We start from the raw sequence: 12927 nt of genomic DNA on the forward strand, positions 1-12927 counted from the left end.
TGTGCAAAAGTGTAAATCAGAGATGTATCATGAGAAAATGTTTAAAACTGTACCATCCTGGAAAGCTGGTTCTATCAGTTTTCTGCTTAATTTCCACAAATGAAACTAATATGGAATAATCTTCAAGTATAATTCTTTATTGATAGATATATCAGATAAGTGCCCGGGTATGCCCAGTCAGGTTTTTCATCTTTATTTCAGCATTTTTTGCTCAATTTCTATTCGCGCATCCTCCTGTCTGTACCACCTACCTTTGATAAGAAGGGATAGCGAAAAGTAATTACCATCACAAAGTCATATCTTTCTTAGAAAGTGGCTGGTGATTATGCAATGAGACACGAGTCAGTTGTCTTCCTATCTGCGCGGCAGAGCCTGTTTGGCACATGCTTCAAATATTTTAGAGCGGCAGCTTTGAACATCTAGCAAAGAAAATCAGAAGGTTGTTACTCCTTTCTCTTGAACCTTGGTGTTACAAAAAACATTTCCCACTTTTGATCCTTATGGTTCAAAAACTATACATCAGAAAACACTAGCTGTCATTGATATGAGTAATTGCTGAATAGTTTACTTTTTGTTGGAGGTGATTTGAATATGAGAGCATGAATCATTAAATCCATGATTAAGTTAAGTTTCAGATTTTGGTCAAATTTGAACCCTCTGTATACAAAATTGAACTTTACACAAGAACCAGTGATGTGCATGTGAGTGTGTGCTTACAATGACCCTGAACAATAGACATGCATGCCACGAACACTTAAAAAGCTCTGCTGACTAGGCTTCTGGACTCTTGCTCCAAGGCACATGAATGCTTTGTTTAATAATTCATGATGGATTGCCCTGCATGGTCACTGCTAGTCTGAATTCGTGGCAAAGGGTAAAATGCATGCACACGAAAAAAATAAGCACATGTTTTCATGTGCTTCCATACACTACATTTCAAAAAAGACTAGCAATGATAGTGGAATTTATCATGAGAATAGCCGTGTTCAGACGTAGGCCTATTTCTAGTCAGAGTAAAATTTTATGGCACAGCAATTAAAATTCAAATTAATACTTATCTTACCATGACCCTGCGTCCACACGACGGTCGTGGGAAGAAACTCCAACCAATTTACCATGGCCATTCATGGGGATCACTGTTGAGGGTCGGTGTAACTTCGGGAAGTGGTAGCGCCGCGCATGTCATCCATACCATTGTTTTTTTACCAGCGGCATTCATCTTCTCCATTTCTTGTTGATAGTTTCTGAGCGCTAGCTTCTCCGTTGCCATTGACTAGGTTAGAATTGTACTGCACGTGCACGTGTACTCGCATTTGACTGCGGAAGTTTTACCTAGGTTGTATAAGGTTTGTAAGGTCATAGATACTCCGAGGGCTTGTCCGCACGGGCAATTTACTCTGACCGCCTAGTCGTGGCGAGATACTCCTGAAAAAACTCAGGAGTATCGTGGTCGAAGGAAGAGGTCATGGTAAAGTTCCCCCGACCGGAGGAAGTTACCAGGACCTTGTTCAGACAGGCACTACTCCGACCTTTTCTCCGTCATATAGATGTTTTAAACTGATGCAAAATATGTCTTATTTTTGTTCAAATAGAAGTAGTCCAAAAGATGTCATATTCGGTGGTCATAGAGAATTCTTAAAGTGAGGCAGTCCTCACGAATTTGACATTTGAAATTTGGCACATGTGACAGCTACAGTACATAGATGTGTAAACTTGATCTTTCATCATTGTTGAACAATGTGTTGACATGGTAACAGCATATTTTGATTGAAAATCATACAAAAACACAAAAATCATGCGATAATGTGATTTCAACTAACTCACTCAGCTTTTGAGCATTTGACTTGAACTTTGGCACATGTGACGGCTATGATATATAGTTGTGCAAACTTTATTTTATGTTAATGTCAAACGTGTTGTGTTGCCATGGTAACAGCATTTTATAATGAAAATCATAGAAATTGCTGATTTACTTATCTTGGTCCCTCAGGTTTCGAGCACTTGACTTTAGATATGGCACATGTGACTATCAGAGAGCAAAATATACATTTATTCAATACATTGCCATAGTTTTTTTTTTCAATAAAAAGCATACAAAGTAATTTCTAGTTGAGCTAACTCCCTCAGTGTTAGGTAGGGGTACAATTGTATTAATCACATTGAGTGATAGTTCTAGTTGCTTGTTACTAGTTGCAGTACTCCCAATCACAGCTCCAAGGAAGCTATGCCAGGATGCAAAGTGTGTCATGTGCCAATGGAGGTGCAAGTTAAAGTTTTTTTTTTTTTTTTATGCACAATGATGATGCCAGCAAATTGAAAAATGTTTGACGTCATTTGCACAGCCAAGATGGTGTCTGATTAAGAAATCGCTATTTATGAAATGATCCATGTAACATTGCGCATATGTGTGCAAAATATGCGGGTGATAGGGCATGTATTAGCCAAGATACTGTATGAAGTACTTTTGACTTTTGAACGTTATTTGTGTCGTGAGGTGATGTTGGTCACCTGTGTGTAGATTGTGTAACAATCTTTGGGTTCGGACTCAAATGAATGAGCATCAGCACTCAGAACGTTGGTATTGCTAACTTTATTCTGACATCACTGATGTCATACCCAAACAACAACCCCCAGGTCTGTGATTACTGTCCTGAATCACATGAGTGGACATCAGTCAGGAAGGAATACCATACTTGTGAAAACATCAAAAGTTCCTCCTGCACTCACAAACTGCATCCAGCTCCTCCAAAGTTCATGACAGCAATGAGCACGTGATAAAACTTTAACAAAGACTTCTACACTGGGAATCTCATCACTTCACTCAAAATTTGATATCAACGTGCCATGTAATCTGTATCAAAATTACCCATACCTTATGTGCATCAGGCATATTATAGTGACCATCTCGCTTTCAGCAAGTAATGATTGTATTAATGACCAATGGTCTGGATGGACATAAGATATTGTTAAATATCTGTTCCTCAAATAAAGGACTATATTCATTTTGCACCTTGCTACTCCTAAACTTGGAACTATTTTCAGTGATGGGGTAGCTTGGGTCTGGAAAACAACAGAACAACGAGTTTCCGCCAAGCACTGCCCATGACTCATTTTGTTTACCCATGGATTAGTGTCCCCTTCTCCTACCTTGACCATGGCCAGCAATGTAATTCATGTAGGATACAATAGCGTGCATGTCTAATAGTGAACTGGACAGTGTATGTTATATCAGATACTGTACTACCCTACACTGTAAATCGCTACCTTCAAATTTCCATTTCTTGTCATCTGCACAGTCAAGATGGCGTCTAATAAAAAAGCAAAACAAATATTTTATGAAATGATCAATGAAGCATTGTCAGCATTTGTGCAAATTATGAAGGAGATATGGCAAGTATTTTGTAAGTCACAGGAAAATATTCTAAGATACAGACTTATTTCTTTCTTTTGCCTAATGTAGATAGCGAAGATCCCATCTGATAAAGAAGTTATTCAAAATCATTTTCTACAATATGTGTGCAAAATATGGGGGCAATAGGGCATGTATTTCCCAAGATACATAATGGAGTGGTCTTTACCTTTGATCCTAATTTACACAGCCAAGATTGCATCTGATCAAGAAGTTATCTTATAAAATGAATGCAAGTGTCATGGTCTATAAATGCAAAATATGGGAGTGATGGAGACTGTTCTTCTTATCTATGTGAGCTACACAATACACATTTCACAAAATTTCCCTGGGATAATCAAAATTTAATTTTCAATTTTAACAAGATTTGTAGACATGATCCTGACATCCAGTCAAATGGAGGGCATATTAATCAATAGCCCAAAGTATCAGCTACAAAATATAAAAATCTTCAAGAAAATCATCCAAAGATAAGTGAGCTACTGCTCAAAGAATAAAGTTTAAGAAAATGGACGGCATCAGAGATAAAACATACACTAGTCAAATTTTTCAATAGATTATTTTTCATGATGCCATCTTAAAAATCAACTGTATTCAAACACAAATTTAACAGAAAAGTTAATACCGGTAAGCTACAAAGTACTGTAATTTTGGGGAAAATTGGTCAAGAGTGAGTCAGATACAAACAAATTAATTTGAAATTTGATTTTTGAATATCACTTTTTTTTAACATTTCATACAGCAATTTAATAACTTTTAATGACTCACCGACCCATCAAGTGACATTCATGAAATTCTCATCAGCTTTCAAAAGTATCCAGGCAATTACCCCCCCCCCCCCCCCCCCCCCCCCAGCTAAATACTGGTTAGTGGTAAGGTTAGAGTAAAGATTAGGATTACGGTTAGGTTTAGGGTTAGGAGTTTGGGTTAGGGTTAGGATTGGGTTCAGGATTAGAAAATGATTGGGGCCAGGAGAAGGGTCCGGGGTAATTGCCCAGGGGGTAATTGCCCTAGACCCACTTTCAAAATGTCAGCCCTTATTCTGTTTCATGCAACACATATTCGCCATTGCACCACCTACTTGTTTTTGAGTATTGTATAGTTGGGGCCCGAAGTTTAAACTGTGAATCTTGGTTAGATATGAACTTGTTAGAGACCCTATTGAGACAGGCCTAAATGTAGAATTGTAGGTACCTTTTGAAAACTGTTGCTTACCATTTATTCAATACATATTTGTATTTTGGTAGGAAGTTTTTTTAAGATTCAAGATTCAAATTGATTTTCATTTCCATCAATCAAACAGAGAAATTATGTACAACGTATATGCAGAGGATATCTGCAATAGTTGCAAAATGTGATTTAACAAAGTACATATGAAAATGAGTATCGGATGAAGAAAACAATTGTATTTTTATACAGTAGACCTCGCTTAAGTCGACATCGCATAAGTCGACAACTCGCTTAAGTCGACACAATAAAAAAGTCCTGATTTTTGCCTTTGTTATTCCTTGAGAATTTCCTCGTCTTAGTCGACATTTATAAGTCGACAACTCGCGTAAGTCGACCTGATTTTTCAGTGCCAACTGAGCTGAAATATGTGTTAATTCCCTCGTCTAACTCGACATAATTTTTCGCTCAAAATCTTATCGCCATTCTCTGAAAAAGAATTGTTTTCCCGCTCCGATTCGCAGCATTTCTACTCGGTAATTCGCTAGTGTACGGCGCGGTAGCGTTCGCGCCATGCGTCCATTGTCTTGTACGCCAGAATTACATGTAGTACCCAAACCAGTTCACTTTACCCCCTTTTCTCCTCGTTATTCTCAAAACGCACAAATTTTGTACACCTATAGGTCCTAGTAGAAAATCATTATCAGAACATGAAATAAGTGTTTCCGTTTATCCGAATATTCTAACGTTAATTATTCCGAAGCGGTATTAGAAACCTGGGCCCGTTTTTAGAAAAGTAATTAAAATGCAACTACATGTAATTAAATGCAACTAAAAATCAAATGCAGGTGTATCAAATCACGAGCAACTTTGCACATAAACGCAAGTGCGTTGCTGGAAAGGCTTGCGTTTGATAATCATATGAAACTAGAGAATAGTTGTACGAACCTGAAACTCAATTGCGTGTAAACGCAACTCTAAAAATCAAATGAAGTCCATCAAATCATGCGCAACGCTGTATTCAAACGCAAGAGCGTTGCAGAGAAGACTTGCGGTTTTCGTAAGAAACTAGAAACTGCGTTTAAAAGCATCTCTTAACTTCTACGGAGGTGCGTTATTGTTGAAAATTCTTGCATTATTTTTTTGTTTCGTACGCAAAATCAAAAATTAAACGCAATTCTGAAAATGAAATGCAATTGCAAGTCCATCATATCACACAGAACGCTGAAAAGACTTGCGTTTGATAATCATACCAAAATAGAAAATTGTATAGGGAACTTTTTTTTTAAAACTCAATTGCGTTTAAACAGGATTCTAAAAATCCAATGCAATTCCATCAAATCACACGAAACGCTGTATTTAAACGCAAGAGCGTTGCAGAGAAGACTTGCAGTTTTTGTACGAAACTATAAGAAGCTGCGTTTAAACGCATCTCTAAACATCGGAAGTGCGTTATTGTTGAAAAGACTTGCATTATTTTTTTTTTTCGTACGCAAAATTAAAAATTAAACGCAACCCCGAAAATCAAATGCAAGTCCATCAAATCACACGGAATGCTGAAAAGACTTGCAATCATCCGAAACTAGAAAATTGTAAGAAACTTAAACTCAATTGCGTTTAAACGCACTTCTAAAAATCAAATGCAAGTCCATCAAATCACAAGCAACGCTGTATTTAAAACGCAAGAGCGTTGCAGAAAAGACTTGCGGGTTTTTTTTTTTACGAAACAATTTGAGAAACTGCGTTTAAACGCATAAAAATCTATACGGAAGTGTGTTATTGTTGAAAAGACTTGCATTATTTCTTATTTCGTAACGGAACTTTCGCCGTGACCGAACGTAGTCTGCACTAGCAGGGGAAAGACATCGCAACACGACACGTTTCAAACTACCGAAACGCATGCTGCTTCACGAAATGTCAATGAAAAAATAGTAGCAAATTATTGTTACAGTTCGCTATGTCGAAGGTTTAAAATCTCAGTCCAAAGTTAAATTAGTCCGACGATGGAAAGAGATTTGTTTTTACGAAGGTTAGTAATCCGAAAGATGTCGTTTTCGGATTAACAAACGTTTCTTCTTCTTTTTATTTCAGACTGGCCCGCGCCATACAGAGCGGTAATGTTGCGAATCGGAGCGCGAGAACAATTCATTTTCAGAGTATGGCAATAGAAATTTAAGCAAAACAAATATGGCGACTTAGGGAAGGAAAATCACACATCCTATTTCAACTCAGTCGGCACTGAAAAATTATCTCGACAAAATCATACGAATTCACACCCATATCTTCGCAGCAACGCACTTGAATTTAAATCGCAAAGTTCCATGCAATTTGGGGATAATGCGTTTGATTTTTCAAATCAAATTTAAAACGTACAGTGTCTAGAAACGGGCCCAGGTTTCCGATCCCGCTCTCTCCAAATCTCTCTAGAGATTTGGGAATTGTGCGTTGTCATTACTAATCCGCGCGAGATTTATGCATGAACTAAAACATAATTGTTGCCAATGTCAGTAGGTATGTTTTGGCGGCAAAAGGAGTAAGATTTGGGTCGCGATCCGCATCGTGATCTTACTCTGTTTAGGGGAAATTAGTTTTCATTTATAAGTCGACAAAATGTCGACTTACGCGTAAGTCGACTTTCGCGTAAGTCGACGTGTTTTTCTCAGTCCCGATTAAGTCGACTTACGCGAGGTGGACTGTATATACATACATATGCATAATACAAGTTTACTGAGGATGGGGATGGAAATGGAGGGTCCCACTAAGAAGCAAAGCTTGTACGATAATACACAAGACAGGGAATAGTGGATTAAGCTACAAACCGATATAAAACAAAATAAAACGAACCAATGTCAACTGACATGAAATCAAATTGGAAAGGAATAAAAAACGAAAGAAAAAAGGGAAAAATGAAACTACAGGATGCAAGCAAACTGGATTCCATAATGTAAGAGGAGTAATGATGAAATACAACCTGGATTGAATATAGTGCAAAATATATATATATATATGGGGAGTGGATCCAAAGAAAAGTTCCTGAGGGAAAGACCTGTGAGAAAGAAGAATATGTGACCCGCTACAACAAAAGGATCCTAAAGTCGCTGACGGGCGAGCCAAGCATGGCCCAGAAAAATGCTATTTTCAGGCCTTTCCTTTGATCATTTAGCTTCGAAATTTCGGCAGATGATAGAAGATACATTAGACTACAAAATTATGTAAAAATCCGAACGTTTTGACAGATTTTGATGATCTGACTTCAAACTCGATTTTCTCGGCTCACCGTCAGCGACTTTAGGATCCTTTTGTTGTAGCGGGTCACATATATACATAATTATACCTGTAAGAATGCAGAAGAAGGAGAGAATAGACACATTGGTGTATATGGAACAATAAGAGGAACATCTGAGGAGGACTTGTGTTTAAAGGGGATGGCTACTAACTGATCAGTGGGAATTAGTGGGAATACTGAGGGATGATTGTTCCAATCCTTGTGGGATTCATTTAAGAGTACATTATATATCTATGGTTGTGTGAAAATTATTTGCTTCAGAATGGTCTCATATATGCAAGTAATGTGCAGTTTAATGTCAACGATCGCCCCGTCACTACTAGCCTTTTGTCAAGGCCCTCTCGCTGTATGGTGAAGAGAGCCCGGCTGAGTGGGGTTGCGCGAGGGCCTTTTGAGATCTGCTTCGCATCCTTTTGTTAGCCCTTTGAATTACCGACTTTTGCTCCCCGATTTCGGGAGCAAAAATCGGGGTCCAATCAGCGTGTCTGTCTGCTCGAACCCGATTTGAATAGAGCGAATGCACGCCGCTGCCGCAGACCTCACAGAACTCTACACACAGAGTGTGTAGAGTTCCGTGGCAGACCTCCTCGGGTGGTCAGTGATGCATGCGAACAGGCATGACCACCAAGGCTGAGGATGCGGGGAGCGCGCCATTCCATTGGTTGACCGGAAGCCATTAAAATGAGTATTCAGAAGGGTTAACGTGTCATGAATAATAATGTGTGAAGCAGATCTCAAAAGGCCCTTGCGCTGGCGCGCTCGGCTGGGCTCGCTTCGCTCGCCCATTACAGCGAGAGGGCCTTGACAAAAGGCTACGTCACTACAGGCATGCTAACCTGGAAACATTAAACTGCACATTACTTGCATATGAGACCATTCTGAAGTAACTAATTTTCACACAACAGTAGATATATAATGTACTCTTAAATGAATCCCACAAGGATTGGAACAATCATCCCCCAGCATTCCCACTGATTCCCACTGATCAGTTATTAGCCATCCCCTTTAACAGATTATATTTCTTTAATAAAAGAAAATGAATACATAATTGTTTGATGTTTGAAGAAATGATGACTTGACTGAGATGATAAAACAAACCGAACTTGGTTGTATACAAGAGAAAAAAAAATTGATTTGTTCTTGAAGGAGTTTGAGCTGTTGTTGTATTGTTATGAAGTGAGTACCAGTACTTTGGCCCATTGTAGATGAATGTGTTCTGAGCCAGCAAAGTTCTCAGATATGGCAAATGGAAATCATTCGATCGCCTTGTTGGATAATTGTGAATGGATTATTTTCTTCGAAACGTTTCAAATATATTAGGGAGATTGTTTTTATTATAATTGTACATAAATTGTCCTAAGTTAAACAAATAAAAATCTTTAATTTTCAATAGTTTCTGTTTTTGTTTTATATTTGTTTTTATTTTATATTTTTATCTTATATTTTGTTTTTGTTGCCTTCAAAAAGAATCAAATAGATATTACAAATGTTATGGTCCTATATCACCACCAACTATAGATTGGTCTAGTGCCCTAAACCTGTGCGGGTCTTTAATCTGGAAAACCACAAATTCACATCATTCAGTTGGTACAAACGTACAGTAAATGAAATAGCCGTTCATGATTTATCACTGCTTTTGAAAAATATGTGCCCATTTCCCCAAAATTCAACAGTTGTTGATACGCTCACACAAATCACTCCTCCCCGCAAGTTACATAGCCGGTGCACATGTGCGCAGATTTCTGTTTTTACACAACGGATTCGAGTGACACTTTGACAAAATTGTCTTCAAACACATAAAAACTAGAGAAGCACTCTGAGAGCACAGACCTCCGCCAAGCATGCAGCTCATTTCCACCACTGATCTTGTTCTTCCATAGAGATATCGGTGATTTCCACCCATACGTACCTATTACAAGTGCTGTATTGTGTTAAAAGTCGGCCAATTTCCTAATATAGAAGCCTTTGTTACGTCATAAACCCTCAGCAGCACGGCGCGCCCAGCAGAAACTAGAGCATGCACTTTAGTGCGCACATGCAAACCTCAAATATGCGCAGCCTGAACTCCCAAGTTCATTGACCCTACCTGCCAAAATATCAAAATCCTTCATAAATTCCCCAAAAATTCTCAGATCACTACCAAAAGCTAATCGTTTGTTACTTGTGTCATTCTCAACCTTTCCTGCAAGTTTCATCCAAATCCGTTAACTACTTTTTGAGTTATTTTGCACGCAGACAAACTAACTAACTAACTAATGAACAAACAAACAAACAAACGGTAACGAAAACATAACCTCCTCCCTTGGCGGAGGTAATGAGTTTTTTGTGAAATTTTTATGCAGGGTTATTCCTTAGATATGTATCATTACATGAGAAGTGAGCTGTTGCGATTGTTCTTTGTACGGCGTCCGTCGTGTGTTGTGCGTAAACTTTTTACATTTTCATCTTCTTCTTGAAAACCGATTTTCACCAAACTTGGCAGGTAGCAGCCCTAGGGGGTTAGGATTTCAATTTGATAAAATGGGCACCATGCCCCACCCAGGGGGGTCCAAACCCCCCAAAATTAAGGAATCTTTAAAAGTCTTCTTCTCTAGAACCAGAAGTGATAGAGGTAAGTTAATACTAGGAGTTAGGACATTGATGACTGTAATTTCAAGTTTTTTCATGTCGGAATCATGGGTGCTCCCTTTTGGACCCAGGGGAGGGGTCCTAATTGGGCCTAAATTGTACATTTTCATTTTCTTCATGAGAATCCCATGACAGATTTTCACCAAACTTGGCAGGTAGCATCCCTAGGGGGATAGGATCTTAATTTGTTCAAATGGGCACCCTGTCCCACCTGGAGGGCCCTCAAAGGGCCCAAACCTCCCAAAATTAAGGAATCTTTAAAAATCTTCTCTAGAATCAGCAGTGATAAAGCTAAGTTGATACAATGAGTTAGTACATTAATGACTGTAGTTTCAGGTTTGTTCATAGCAGATCCAGGGGTGCCCCCATGGGGGTAGGGGGAGGGGTGGGGAGGTTCAAATTGGGGCCTAAATTGTACATTTTCATCTTCTCCTTGAAAACCTCAAGATGGATTTTCACCAAACTTTACTGGTATCAGTCAAATATCAAGTTGGATTATTGGTAGTGTTTGAATCATAAAGGGAAAAATGTTAGGTCCAGGAGTGATCTCACCCCATTTTCTATGATTAAACTATCTGGAAAACAAAACAATGATTATGTAGATAGTGTACATGTCAAATGACTCTTGTCTATTTTTACTCTTCTTTTTTATTGGTTTTTTAAGGATGCAGGTCTGCAATAATGAATAGCAAAACCAAATGCCACCTGCCTTCTTACATGAGCCTATGTCTAAGTTGTAATTTGTTTGGTGTTCTCTCTTTAGTCTTATGGCCTGAGCACAGTGAGCTACAACTACAATGGCTTTAACAGTTGGCTCTTGAAACATCTTCACAATCGTTTGAAACCGTGGCTTCATTTTCTGAGGTAAGATGTAATAGTCATGGTATAATATTCCCTGATTCTAGTTAAAATGTTTTTTTTTTTTTCACTCTTAATAATATTACATAATGAATCAAATTAAATTTTGTTTCAGTATGCAACAGTCCAATGTTATTAGGCCTACATGATAAACAGTTAAATATTACAGACACAAAAATCTTCAGGGGAAATTAGTTTTTGGAGCTAAAATTTATTGGGTCATTCAATTTTACGGCCCTCATTTCAAAATTTTTCTAGGGCTATGTCATTATGATTTCCCTTACACTCCTTGCATTTGTTTAGCTCAAGAATGTGAATTAAGGCAGTGGGGAAAAGGAAATGATAAGACTATCTTAACTTCAGTGCTTGTACACATAAAATGCACTAATTTTCAAGGGTAGGCTGAATTTTTATCCTTTCCCCCTACAGATTCAACTTGTTTTCTGTCAATATCAATGTCGCAAGTGAAGTACAATGCCATATTAGAAGAGCCTAGGTCAGAAATGCAGATCTCTTTGAATCCATGCTAACAGAGTCCTAATCATGTTCATTGATATCTCTCATTGTCTTCTATCACAAGAAATGTTCCAAAAGTTAATGTCAAGCATTTTTTTTTTCAAGACTGAGTGACTGTTCTGCCTGTTAAATTCTGTGCTTCCAGGGCTGACTGGTTCCTACTGTCGCAAGAACTTGGTGCGTGAGTTATACCTAAACGTGAACATACAGGCCTACCTTTAATAGGTGGTTGAGTCTTTCTGTACCATGGCAATTGGTTTTGCTATTCGTTTTCTATTCAATGTAGTGAATTATTGTTGTATGCCAAAGCACAAAGTACTTGAAAAACGCTCTTTCCATATCACAAAAAAATTGAAAATAAAGGAACAAAGAAATTATGAGATGAAAAGGTCTAACGTCAACTGTATGCTATATTGTGTCTATTGGTTTACTGAACAGCGTTATCCCACTATACACTTTTGTCGAAGAATATTGCACACGAATAACAGAAATAATCTTATATTGCTCACCACCCACCAGGGATAATTTTATAGATTAACAATGACGTCATTTGACTTGTTACTTAAGAGTTATGACTTATGCAGACAAGTCTCAATATGTTAAATTTTTTTGCCGGTTCATGATGGTCATGGTCTCATTTCTGATATTCGATGATGTGCAAAACCAGACTTTATAGTATTTCCTTATCACTGTTTCATGACTGCTATTCTTTCCCCTCTCATTGTGTTTACAAATGTTTGCTTCTTTGTGTATTGTCATTTGTTGATCATTTATTGATGTATAATAATTTGATTAGAAATATGTAGAATACTACTGTGAAATGAAAATCGCTTTTATTCTTTTATTTCTTTGCAATGTTATCTATTGTCATTGTGATATTGCAAAACATGCAGGTGCGTCATTGCAATTTTCATTGTGCCATACTAGACATGGAAATACAGAAAGTATAATTAACACAAAAAATTAGATGTTGGCGAGCTAGACGAAACACAACAACGGCAACTTCATGAAACTCTTTCGAAGTATTGTAGCACTTTCAGTAAAGATGAGGACGACATCGGAT

At 37.9% G+C, this 12927-nt stretch overlaps 1 long non-coding RNA gene across 1 annotated transcript in view; it reads left to right on the top strand.

Annotated features, from left to right (window-relative positions):
• LOC140229936 (uncharacterized) overlaps nt 1-12232 on the top strand; it is a 108459-nt gene extending 96227 nt beyond the window's left edge. Inside the window, exons 2-3 of the long non-coding RNA XR_011901344.1 lie at nt 11254-11354; nt 12010-12232. This is a non-coding gene — a long non-coding RNA (uncharacterized lncRNA). The remainder of the gene's footprint in view (nt 1-11253; nt 11355-12009) is intronic.
• Nucleotides 12233-12927: the final 695 nt, after the last annotated feature.

The sequence above is a fragment of the Diadema setosum genome, chromosome 1 (genome assembly GCF_964275005.1).
Source record: "Diadema setosum chromosome 1, eeDiaSeto1, whole genome shotgun sequence".
Taxonomy (NCBI): Eukaryota; Metazoa; Echinodermata; class Echinoidea; order Diadematoida; family Diadematidae; genus Diadema; species Diadema setosum.